Genomic DNA, 14,106 nt, shown 5'->3' on the forward strand with positions numbered 1-14,106 from the left:
GTAGAATCCACCGATTGAGAACAAAACAGATATACATATCCAACATTTTTTTTTTGTATGCGGTTTTGATTTTATTGATTGAGAAGTATAAGATCAATCTAAAAGAAAAATTCTTAGCAGCAGGGTTAGAGCTCGTTGTTGATGACGTTTTGTAGTAGAAATTATAGGTGAAACAGAGAAAGATAAGGGGAAGAAGAAGAACAATCTTATTATGAGTTAGAGTAGAAGCATTACATATTTTCTTTTATATACAACCCTAAGAATCTAGTTGGACCGCACATCCATGGGATGTAGGCCCTGTAACAATATAGTTATTTTTAATATGGTTCATTCTATAATTTTTACTTTTTTTTTCTTCTAAAAACAGACATCTGGGATCTAGAACAAAATAAAAAAGTCTTTTTTCGAGTTGTTTTTGTGAAATAAAGAAATTTTGTTTTATTTTTGACTCAAAAAATGGTTATATTTACCAAAAAAATATTATTTTTATATTTTCTAAAACAAACTTTCCAAGATAAGATTTAATTAGGTAAAAAATATAACTAAAAAAATTTCTTTTCCCACAAAAGATGTTTAATATATTTATGGTTTCTATCGAAAATTATAATTTTTTCATATTCAATATTCTCGATATTCCTAATTCCATAAAAGATACTGTAAATATTAATTATATTCCTTGATCGTGTGAATACTTAATATGTTTTGACAAAAATAAATACGCATATACAAAAAAAATACATTAATGAATACTTAATAAGATTTATATATTCTTATTAAGTATTCCTTGATCGTGTGAATACTTAATAAGATTTATCTTTATTAATGAAAATAAATAATTTATTAAAAAATATATATAATAAAGATACGGTTATTTACTACTTGGATATCTAACTGTGGTTAAATGTTCGGTTAGATGATGTCAGATCTTTTTTATCCAACGATTATAAAGATACGAGTTCAATTTTGCTCCCGCACTGCGGGCTCAAAACTTTTTCCATGTCGTATCTGCGGAAAGACTTGTTAGAAAGGGATTTCGTTGATCATTTTAGGGTGTTGAAAACAAACGGGTAGTAGAAAATATATAACGGATGTATCTCTTTTTCACATCCGTTGGGGTTGTCAATAATTAAATTGTGTCTTCTGGTGGTATCTTTTAGGCTTTGGGTCGCCAATAATATTGTGTCTTATGGTAGTATCTTTTGGACTTTGGAGTCGCCAATAAAATTGTGTCTTATAACAGTATCTTTTGGAGTAATGATATCTGTTGGAGCATCCAATTAGAATGCGATGAAGAATATCAATACTGATATAACCAGAATCAATCGTTAGCATTAAACAGACGTGTTTGGGAAAAGCCGAAAGGTCGCTTCACCTGAAATATAAACACCGTGATTTCTGGTCTACCAAAATTACTCAGACTGTCCACTTTCATATTTTTGCCTTTTTCTTGCCTCTTCATACGAAAAGGTGCGTAGGTGATGACATGGCAATGACATGTGCAGCAATGCTGACATGGCTTCACCATGTAATACTTTGATTGTGGTTGCGCCATGTGGCATTTTTGGGGTCCCTTATTATCAAGAAAAATATTAAATTAAAATGGGAGGATGTGGACAAAGTTTTAGAGATTTTGCAGGTACACAGGTAGCTTCAATGTGCGTCAGTTTCAAGCTTTGAGTGCAGAACACTTGAAGAGTTTACCTGCTTTGTGGGGGGGGGGGGGGGGGGGGGGCGCATTGTAGTTGAATTTGACTATCAAAGTATAATATAGGTATATAGGTTCGTCTGGTTATGATATTTCCGTTATAAGTCGAATTATTATCTTTAATTGATAGTTAAATGTGAGTAAATGGGTTCGGCTCATATTGGGTATTTCGGGTTAGCCGAACCCTATTCTATGTATATAGGTTTTTAGGTTCGTCCGGTTATGATATTTCCATTAGAATACGAACATATCATTGTGATTTAAAGTCCATTGAAATTTATTGGGTTCGTCTCATAATAGGTGTTACGGGGTAGCCGAACCCTGGGTAGCCGAACCCTGTAACTGTTTATCTATTATAGTCCTAAACTTGAGTTAATCCACCAACTTTTAATAAATTAGTAAAGTTTTATACTTATTTTAGGAATAATGAATTTAAAAAGAGAAGGAGGATGGAGGTTATACCTTCTACTTCTAAAACACCCGATCCTCGAGGAGGAGGTAAAAAATTATTGGGAGCTGGAGGCAGAGGAATTTACAAAGACGAAGCATTAGAAATTCGTGAACAACTGCTAGAGATACAAAGGAAAGAAAAATAAGTAATAGTGTGTGATGGTGGTCATGTTAAGGAAGAACCGCAGCATCAACGAAAACCTCCGAAAGAGAAGCATCTTGCTGAACCCCGGTTTACAGTTTTGCATATTCCTCATGAGAATAATGTAATCCCATCTCGAGATGATGGTTTTCCCCATGGTCTTCCCGAAGATGGAGAAAGGGTGTTTATCGATTACGCCAAATCTTGGGAAAAGAGAATATATGAGACCCCTGATCACAACAATGCGGTCTGAGTATTGAGACACCAAAGGGCATTGAAATGAAACCATTATGTGCCGAACCATTAACAAATTCTGAACCCAACAATTCTCAGGATTGTGTACTACTTATCTTACAAGCCAAACCATAAACATGTTTTCTTCCAAAACTCTCAGGAATATGTTCGGTCTGTTATGAAACTTTCATATAATCCGAACTATGATCTAGCAAATAGGCGCGAAGTTACAAAATAGAGGTTCAGCGACTAACTTTAAACATTTCAGCTAGCCAAACTGTTCTTCATTTGTAAAGAACCAGGTGGGTTCGGCTGCTGATTCTAAGCCGAACATATTCCTGGTTCGCCGAACCATGGTAAAAAAAATACAAAGTTTTGATGATTTCAAGCTAAACAAGTGAGATTACACATAAGATAGACGTGTACGTGTGTATTAGAAGCATTGGGTTCCTCATATATGTATTCATCATCTGTATTTGGCTCATAAAAATCATCATCTTGAGTTTGAGTTTGAGTGCGAGCTTGAGTTTGAGTTTGTATAAAATCATTCTCATAATCTAAGAATTCAGCCATTTCCGGATCATTGTTATATTTTCCTAGATTTTTTAGATGAAGATTGATCCTCATCATCCATTGAATCAAAATACAAGATTTTCTTCTCACTTTCCCCTTCTCCTTCTCCAAAAAAACCTATCTTTTTTTTCTTCCTCAAAATTTTTCATCCACACAAACTTATAACTAAATGATCTTAATCAATAATCACACAAATTTATAACTAAATGATCTTAATCAATAATCATTAATATTAATCACTATAATCAAAATTATTAGTAACTAATCATTAGACATTAGTGTGCTAATTGGTGGCTCTCAAAAAGAGTCACAAACTATACCTGCAAGTGCACAGGGTCTAGTGTATAGAACAGGGCAAGCAGGGTCGAACCACAGAGACTTGGAGTGTGCAAGTTAAAGAAGTGCTAAATTATTCTAAGCTATGAAAAAGACAGTGTGTAACAGCAGTGGTAGAAGAATTTAGAAGTAATGGCAATGATGTGGCTCAATGCTCAGTGCACAGCATGCAAGGCAGTGTAGATAGTGAATTGAGATGCAAGATTGTAAAGAACTGAGAAGTTGGAGTTTAGGTTGTTGAATCCACAGCCTAGTTTCATAGAAATCCCTGTTTTGATACCCTAGTTCTCTTCTTCAATCAAGGAGTATAGAGGTTCCAGCCTCAACTACCTTGAAGGTGTGATAAATCACCAAAATGTCATGAATTAACCTTAAGTTAATAGTCTGTCAAATCCAAGAATTGGCTGTCTGATTAAGGCACAACCAAGCAAAGATTGAACTAAAAATGCCAATTCCTAGCATTACCCATCTGTTTAAAGTATGGGAAATCACAAATTGAGCTAAAATCATTTTACTAAGCTTGAATATACATCAAAGTGTTAACCTAACTACCTAGGATGCATGACATACTAGGTGAGAGTAAATCAATGTGTATTCAGGGGTTAAAGCATGCTTTTCCTTCTAAGTTCATGGAGCAACAGTGAATCAAACAGGGGATTCTTATCAACTAGGGTTTCATCTAAACCTTAACACAATGAATTAGAACATCATAACATCATAAACATGAACTGATAACAAAAATTGGAATTGAACTGGACCCTTGCGCTTGGCTAACCCAAGTCTCAATTGGTGCTCTGGCTTGCCCAGGCATGCCCAATTTTACAACCCCTAACACCCTTTTATAGTTACAACAAAAAAATTCAAAATCCCCCAAATCAGTAAAATTAGGGTTTCACCAAATACGAAATCACTCACCTAACTCTCTGATTTCTGCTTCTATTTCGTCGACCCATGCTTCCTCAACGTCTTCTACTCCTTCCCATGCTTCAATTACATCCATCTCATCAACTTATTTCACCAACTCCACAGCTAGGGATTAGAGGTGTGAAAATGGGTGAAATTAGTCGCTGAGAGGGATATATGACGTGATGTAGGGGATGGGTTTAGTTGGTAGGAGCCATGATGGCTTTGGTGGTGGATGTGGTGGTGGCAGAAGGTGGTTGTGGCAGTGGCAGGGAGTGGTGGTGATGGAGTTGCAGACGGAGGTGAGGGGAAAGATAATGGATTCGATGGTTTTGGAAGAAGGTGTGTTTGGCGATGGGTATAGGGTGTTCGATGCTTGGGTGTTAGGCGGGTTCAGCGAGGTTTGATGATCTGCGACAAGGAGCGATGGATGGGAAGATGGTAGGTGGATCCAACGGCGATACGGAGGTAAGCGTGGAGCGACCGTCGGATGAAGGGATGTAGCAAAACGGACGACCCAAGATGGAGATGGGCGTTGCGATGTAAAGCGGGGGCTTCGGAGTTTGATGTGCGATGATGGAGCGACCGTAGGATGCTGAAATGCTTCGATCTGACGGCTGAAATCCGAGACGGGCTTGGATAGTGGAAATGTGTTTGAGTAAGGGTTTTGGGCCTTGGGTATGCCAAGCCCATATCTTCTTTAAGGACAATTCTTCTTCTTCAAGCCCACTTCTAGCCTTTTGGTCTTGTGCACAACATTCTTCGCGGCTTCCTTGTGTAATTCCTCCCGGATTTTCACTACTTTTCTGCTCTTTTCCGCTCCGCTATTCATCCAAACTTTATTTATTACCTAAAAATGCAAAATTAATTAATAAAAATATTTATTCTTGAAAACAAAGAAAATACAGAATATGGGATAAAATGTAGAATTAATGCACAAAAGATGAGTTAAATGCCAAGAAAAATATATAGAAATATGCACTTTTTAGCACTCATCACTAATACTAAAAGGGCAGATTTTCCATTATTAAAAATATTTGGTTAAAGGGTTACTGATCGTGAAAACTACTATAATCCCCCTACTATATGGATTTAACATTTAGAAGCCCCACCAAATGGATCTTTCACTATCAACTCCATTCTTTCAATATTTGATATTTCTAGGCCCAGAACTTTTAAATATGGGGCCAGATTTTGAATTTTCCCGGATTCGCTGACATCATCTTTTTTTTTTAAATAAATGGTAAAATAACAAAAATAACCTCCACTATTTATACTAGTTTTATACAGGAACAGTAACAGAAAACCAAATCAGATTGTTTTTTCTTATCTCTCATCTTTCAAATTCGGCGATTTGATCTTCATGAAATTGAAATCTTCTCAATTTAAATTGTTTTTTCACACAATTGTTGCATTAAAGAACAAAAAATAGCTGCATTGATTTTTGATTCGTTCTATTGAAGACGAGAGGAAGAATATTACGTTATTTGAGAGAAAATTATTTAGTTGATTAGTTTTTTCAGATCTGACCAGAAGTATACGTATTGAAGAAAAACAAACAGGTATGTTTCTATTTATATGTTTTGTTACTGTTATTTGTGGTTATCTTTGTTTTTTTTATTTCGATCTGTACTGATTTTGTTCTGTTTTTTTTAGCTGGTATTTGTTGATTCTTAGAAGAGGAAGAAGATAGGTTTGAAAATACAGTAATCAATATAGGTTTGTTTTCGTTCTTATTTATGAAGGATTTTGTTTCGATTTTTATGATTTGGATCTTATTGATTCGATATTTATATATTAGTTTTCACTTTTGTATTTCGATTTATTGATGCTGAGAACAAGAAGAAGAGATAACATTGTTTCAGCTGAAGAAAACAACAAATCTATGTACGAATTCTGTTCGGTTTGATTTCAATTTTTTTTCTATATTTTGTTCTTCTTTTTTCTTGCATGTCCCATATGAGATTTTGTTCAGAATTTGTTGGTTTTTTTTGTTGATATTGAGAAGAGGATGAAGAAACAATATTGTTTCAAAACAACCACTAGAAATTTAGGTAGAGATGTTGTTTTTTATGAAATGTGTAACTTGAGGTTACACATATATATCTTGTTGTTTTTTTAAGCATGTGTAACTTGAAGTTACACATATATATATCTTGTTGCATGTGTATTTGTAAACAATTGTAGCATTTGTATCTTTTACTCATATTTTCTATTTTTTTCCTTTATCTTGTATTATTTAGCTTGCCGCTTAGGATATACTTCTCACGAGGGGCAACGCCCCCGAGTGAATTGCGTTCATATTTTTTTTCTTGATATTCTTATTGTATGTTTGATTTTTTCAGGTTGTCATGGTTGTTGTTAGTTCCATTGTTGTTGTTCGCTACTTTTCAGATTTGATTACCACTCGTGTTAATATTGAAACCACACTTGATGATTTTAAAGACGAAGTTTGCAAGCAATGGAAGCAATTTACTCCACTTTATATTTGTTTCTTGTTCCGAGAAGGTGGGAAAGATCTTTCGGTTGACTGTGATTATTCTATTCAAGTTGTTGCTTCCCCCACAGATAGTAAAAAAAAAACAATTTTTGATATATTTTTGCGAAATGTCACTCATGTAGCCTCCTCATCTAGATCTAGGGCAATTTCTTCTATTTCTAATGGTTCTAGTACATCTTCGAGAAACAATTTCTCAGTTGGAATGTATCTGGAAGATAGGAGCAAGCCTGCAAAACCCTTGTTGTCGGATGGTTGGCCTAAGGTCCTTGGTGAGATTGGTCATGTGTTTGTTGAAGGGGTTAATTAAGGAGGTCGGGTTGCTTACACCAATTACCATCTTGGCACTGGTTTCAACATGGTTGTAACACACAATGAGCATTCTAGGTTCATGGCTAAGTGCAGTAAAAGAATGCGACTGGAAATTTCGTGCAGAAGTATTGATAAAAGGAACGAAATGTTTCAGGTATTTTTCTTTTGTTCTGTTATTTTTTAGCATATGATGTTTTATTCTAACTTTGGGTTACACATGATGTTTTTTGCACTAAATTGGTGTTTTTTCAGCTTCTATTGTAGTTTTTGTTACAATATGTGTAACTTTGATTTACACATGATGTTTTTAGCACCAGATTGGTGTTCTTCAGCTTCTATTGTATTGTAGTTTTTATTACAATATGTGTAACTTTGGTTTACACATGATGTTTTTTGCACCAGATTGGTGTTTGGTTGATTTTTTATATATTGTATGAACTTTCTTAGGTCAGAGCTTATAATCGTGAGCATACTTGTGGTGCTGGTGGGCGCAATTTGAATAAAAAAATACTCAACCAACTTCACGTCTAGTTTGATTGAGGAAAAATTTCGTAAAAAACCTCACAAGAAGCCAAGGCAAATTGTTGATGATTTCCAGACCAACTATGGAATTACCATGGAGTGGCTTATAATGGTAGGGAGAAGGTTTATGAGTCAATACGATGTGAAGTCTTACTCAAACTTGGAATGATATATTAATGCTATAAGGGAAACTAACCCAGGTAGTGTGATAGACTTTCAATTTGACCCTGTAAAGAAACAGTTCAGACGGATTTTCATCTCGTTTTCTGCATGCATCAAAGGGTACCGGTTTTGTCGTCCAATAGTCTATTTGGATGCTACTTTCCTTACTGGTAGATTCAGAGGTTGCTTGATAGCATATACTGGGATCAATGGTAATAAAGGTATGTTTTTTAAGTTTTCTGAACAACTGCAACTGAGAGATAACTGAGAGTTATACATGTATAACTCTCAGTTACACATTGAGGAATAACATCTGTAACTTTAAGTTACATATCTTTTTTTAGGATGTGTAACTTCAAGTTACACATTGTTTTCTGTTTTTGTGTAACTTATTTTAACTTCATTTCTGCACACTTTGTAGGATTTTTTTCCTTGCTGTGGCACTAGTCGATCCTGAGAATAACGAAAACTGGGAGTGGTTTTTAAGAAATCCGACCCATGTTGTTGGCGAGGGAGGCCAATCACCTTCCATTAGGATCGCCATGAAGGATTCTTGCGTGGTGTTCCACTTTTCTATCCAGACTCATTCTATAGCTTCTGTTACTATCATTTGAAGACTATTCTTCCCATCAATGGATCAAATCCTAGGTATTGGGTGGCTGATTAGATAGAAACCACCCCACCTGAATCATATGCGAATGCGTTTTTCCAAGGTTGTCGGTATAGACGCACATCTAGTATTCTATTAGAATCATTAAAAAGTTGGATTAAGGTTCTTGATCAATTAGGCCTATAGGTTTTATTACCTTTACAAAATCCTTAATTGCATTCAAATATTACCTTAATTTTCCTGTACACATCACACACAAAAATAACATGAGTTAGTATGTTATGTACTTATCAAATACACTCCTTTTTAACTGCAAAATCAAAATCATGTTACAAACAATGTGTATTTTCCAAGTATACAAACTGAATCATTCTATTATATGTTGTGTAACCTTAACTTACACATGCATATGAAGGTTTAAATTTAATTTATAGACGTCATTTTTGATGTGTAACTATTATTTAAACACAATACAGTCGTAGGTGATATTTTGCATGTGTAAATTTTAGTTACATAGGCAATTGGAAAGTTAGTGGTGAGATTTTGAATGTGTAACTTGATAAGCACGTAAGTGCGACGCTTTTTCACCCATAATTAAATTAGCTAGGACTCATTTTATTGCTAATAAACTTGTTTTAAGTATTTTGAAGGAAATAAAGCTCGATCGACTAAAACACGGAAATCTGCGGGAAAAATGGAGGAAATGAAGTGATTTATGATTAAATGGGCTAAGGCCGAAAGCAATTACATGGAGAATCATTTTATTAAGTCCAATTATGTGGATATGGGAGTGTGATAAGAATTCCACTGAGTGTATAGAAGTGTGGAAACCATGTGAAAGATATTAATTATGATACAGGATATCTGAAGATATTTTGTTTAATGAAGAAAATATTTCCTTATGATGTGGAGTAATGGAATATTTGAAGATCTGGAAAAGAATATTATTATTTATGGTTGAAAATAATAATTAAGATATTGATTGCAGTATTTAACACATGGCGCAATCTGATTGGAAAACTTTTGTATTATTTGACACGTGGCATACTTTTATTGGATGATGATGTGGTAGTGGATATGATAAAGGAAAGTGGTTTCCTTTAAAAACTATAAATACTGGTTGAAGCAGATGGAATATGGAGGCCGGAGTTTTGAGTTTGAGAAAAATAGTAGAGTCTTTATTTCATTCTTTTAATTTTCTTTTGTAATAATGGAGTAATTTCTCCACTAGGGTTTTGGAGGAAGCTATTTTTTATATGTATTATTAATAGTTTTATTTCTTAGACAATAAGTACTCTATTATTTGTGTTATTCATGAGTAATAATTTCTCTTCTATAAATGCTTCATTTTAATTGTTTTGGGTGGTTTAGCTACCGATCTTATATAAGCGAAGGAGGTTATATTTTTGTGTAACGGCGAAAGTCGCATAATTGATTTTAAACGTCTTATCTTCCAAAACATGAGATTGGGTTCAATATGGTTTTGAGTATTTCATGAGTAATTGTTTGAGATAATAAATTGTTAATTTAAAATCGTCAAAAGTAGTGGACTTCGAATCCCTAGATTCATCTCTCCTTGGTAACGAAAACCAAACTTTATTAGTTTTTCCTTATTTAATTTTAAACCAAACCTTAGAAAATAGTCTGAGAATCGAACCTTCTACTTACCACCTGTAAAAACTACATCATAACTTATAGTTACACATGCACTTTTTTGTAAATTTACACATTCACAGGCATTACATATGATTAAAACATGAGATTCTAAATGTGTAACTTAAAGTTACACATCACCTTGGCAAGTCAGTGGTGAGATTTTGAATGTGTAACTATAGGCTCATTTGTATGTGTAACTACAAGTTATACACTCAATATACAAACCAAAATACAGTCAGTGACAAGATTTTGAATGTGTAACTTATAGTTACACAAGCCCTTTTATAGTTACACATTCAAAAGCATTTACATGAGATCATCACATATGTATAGTTTTCACTAGCATGAGATCATAACAACACATATACTCAAATAGTAAATTTGATATGGTTAAGGAAAAAATAGTTTTTCACATCTTAATACCTCTTAAGGCAGGATATTTTTCAGGAGGATTTTGTCTTCCTTGCACCATTCTAGTTCACAAAATGTAAATTGAACCTGAATCTGTAGTTTAAACAGTAAGAAAATCAAATTAGTTGTTCATATGGATTTCAATTGAACCTGAATCTGCAGTTTAAACAGTAAGAAAACATCAATTAGTAGTAGTCCTAGACCCCTAAACATGAGATTGAGATGATACATGAACAAAAAACATAAATTTCCAACCAATTCCATGTAAATCCAACCTCTAAAACCATAAAGGAAAAATGAGAAGATCTAAAACAGATGCAAACCTCTCTTCGTCTTCTTCTTCTTTATCAGCAAACAAATCAAAAATGACTGACTCAAGAAACAGAACGAAAACATATGAAAACAGATCAAATTCATCGAAAATGTGAAACACGAAGAAGAAGAAAAGATTAAACATGAAGAAGAAGATTGATCGAAAACCTACCTGTTTTTGATTTTCGTTTGTTTGATCTGCAAAAAAAAAAACTGAAATTTAAGTTTTCGATCTGCAGTATTCTCAGGTGAGATTTGTTTTCCCTCTCCTAAAATGAAAAAAATGTTTCCGTGTAAGAAAAAACCTAGGTTAGACACTTATACAGTCAAGGATAATTTGGTCATTTTGACCTCCATTAAAAAAATATTTAATTAGGGGTTTGGTTTTAAAACTCTTTTAACTAAGGACCTCATATTATAGGTTATCCATGGATGGAGCTTTAGCCTAATTGTCCGTTACTTATTTTACCATTTACAACCGATTTTTATTTTGTGAAACTACAGCCACACCCATTTTCTCAGCTTCCACCACTGTCAAACCCACGCGTGTAAAAGTTCACACGCGCACCCAAAATCGGCGTATAAATTCTGCCGAAACCCAAAATTTTCAAAATTCAGTTTTCTTTTTATTTTATTTCCAAGTTTAACCTCACTTTATGTTTTGAGATTTTGTATTGAGATTTTGTTATGAGAGATTGAGATAGAGCCGGAGCGAGAGCTGAAGTATTGAATTATCGAGAGTTGAGAAGGAGCTGATTGAGAGATTCAATTTACTCAGCAAAGATAATCTGAAAGTCAAGCTCAGGTTCGTTCGTTTTATCTTTGATTCTGATCTTGTTTAACTTTGATTCTGATCTTGTTTAATCTTGATTCGATTCTAGGTTTTAGTTTCTTTAAGATTATGATCTATTATTCTAAGTTACAGAGTTTAATTTAGGTTTTCGAATCGATTTTTAGATACTTTAAGCTTTTTTTTGAATTTACGATCAATGTAGATCTTTTCGATTCAATCTTTTAGTTTCGATTTCACAGAGTTCCAACTCCATTGCACTGTACTCATCTCTAAAGTTCTCCTGAAACTGCAACATGATTTAATAACACTCATCAGGGAAGGCATAACTTTATATGCATAACAGGTTATGCGGATACTCTAAACAATGCATAACTTGTCATGCAGTCAATGTTGGATCTGTATAAGATGTTATGCATTAAGACAATGTGTGATGCAGGAAGGCGTAACCAATATAATAAGGCTTTTTATATGCATAACAAGTTATGCAGATACTCTAAACAATGCATAACTTGTCATGCAGTCAATGTTGGATCTGCATAAGATGTTATGAAGTTAAACAATGTGTGATGCAGGGAAGGCGTAACCAATATAATAAGGCTTTTTATATGCATAACAAGTTATGCAGATACTCTAAACAATGCATAACAGGTCATGCAGTCAATTTTGGATCTGCATAAGATGTTATGCAGTAAAACAATGTGTGATGCAGGAAGGCGTAACCAATATAATAAGGCTTTTTATATGCATAACAAGTTATGCAGATACTCTAAACAATGCATAACAGGTCATGCAGTTAATTTTGGATCTGCATAAGATGTTATGCAGTTAAACAATGTGTGATGCAGGGAAGGCGTAACCAATATAATAAGGCTTTTTATATGCATAACAAGTTATGCAGATACTCTAAACAATGCATAACAGGTCATGCAATTAATTTTGGATCTGCATAAGATGTTATGCAGGATAGATATGATTTGATTTTTTAAATTTGATCTTTGTTGTTGTTGATTTGATATTTTAATTTTGAGTAAGAATTTTTTTCTGAAGCAACATGTAGGATATATATGTTTGATTTTTTCTCTTTTTGTGTTTTGCAGGGTGAAATGCCTTTTGTTAGTGCACTAGTTGTGATTCTCTACTTCAGTGAATTCTTAGCACATCATGTTGATGTCAATTCAACTCTGGAGAATTTGAAGACAGACGTTTGCCTGAAGTGGACTCGTTTACTACCTCATCATGTCAGTTTTTCTTTTAATGATGGAAGTAAGTTTTTGCGAGTTGATTCTGATTTTCTGCTTCAGTGTTTTGTATCTCGTTGCCATTATAAAGGTCAGAAGATCTTTGATTTACTTGTTGAAGTTGTCTCCAATTCTTTCAATTGTTCCAGCAGTCGTAGTAGAGCTTCATCAAGTATACATGTAATAGAACCTGAACCAGAACAAGCTATGGTGAATTTCCTTGAAGATGGTTCTGTCCCTGTTAACAAGGTTCTTAGGACTGAGGGTTGGGATAAATTACTTGGTGAAGTTGGTAAAGTTTTTTTTGGAGGTGTAGCAGAGGTACGTATTGCAGTGAAGAAATACGAGCTAAAGTCTGGGTATGTTCTTGTATATACTAAGAATGAACCTAGCAGGTTCTATGCAAAATGCTCTAAAGAAAATTGCCCTTGGGAGTATAAGGTTTGTGCTGTTGATGTTGAAAACATGATTCTTAAGGTTAAGAAATATTCTAGAAGTCATCACTGTGGTGTGGGATGTCAAAGGCTTTTCCACAGGCTCAGCAGTAAATTTGTTTCTAGTCTTATCAAGGAAGAAATCAGAAGTGATCCAAGTGTCAAAGCTTCTGATTTGAAAAAGTTTTTAAACATAGCTACAATATCAATATGAAATACTATCAAGGTTACAATGGAAGAGAGAAAGTGTATGAGGATATATTTGGTGATGATGCCATTTCGTATTCGCATCTGGTATGGTATGTAGATGGCATTCGCAGCACAAATCCTGGGAGTTGTATTGATTTTCAAGTTCAAATCGATGAAACTGAATCGAACAAGGATAGTTTAACTGATTTAGAAGTTGAAGCACCTTCAAATAAGTTTGTGCGTCTTTTTATTGCTTTCGAGACATGCATCAGCGGTTACCGTTACCTTCATCCCATGATTTATGTCGATGCTACCTTTCTTACAGGGAGATTTAGAGGATGCCTCATGGCTGCAACCGGTATCAATGCTGAAAAGATGAATTCTTCAACAAATTTGGCAATCCCATCATTGTCCTTTGTTTTAACAAAGTACTGCAAAAAAAAATTAAAAAAAATGTTAGAGGTTGTCATTGAAAGGGTGCACAACAGGTGTAGGAAACAATGCGGCATAACTAGTTATGCATTTAAATTTATCTGCATAACAAGTTATGCAAAAGTAAGAATATGTTGAATAACATGTTATGCAGTTCAAATTTAGCTGCATAACTAGTTATGCTGAATAACTTGT

The 14,106-nt window shown here is 34.2% G+C and overlaps 1 long non-coding RNA gene across 1 annotated transcript; it reads left to right on the forward strand.

The window, feature by feature from the left end:
• Positions 1 to 5,660: 5,660 nt before the first annotated feature.
• LOC113320700 lies at positions 5,661 to 9,583 on the forward strand. The gene is made up of 5 exons (XR_003346249.1): positions 5,661 to 5,905; positions 6,000 to 6,230; positions 6,689 to 7,306; positions 7,600 to 8,057; positions 8,258 to 9,583. It is a non-coding gene; the product is annotated as an uncharacterized LOC113320700 (long non-coding RNA).
• Positions 9,584 to 14,106: the final 4,523 nt, after the last annotated feature.

Source organism: Papaver somniferum, chromosome 11 (genome assembly GCF_003573695.1).
Source record: "Papaver somniferum cultivar HN1 chromosome 11, ASM357369v1, whole genome shotgun sequence".
Taxonomy (NCBI): Eukaryota; Viridiplantae; Streptophyta; class Magnoliopsida; order Ranunculales; family Papaveraceae; genus Papaver; species Papaver somniferum.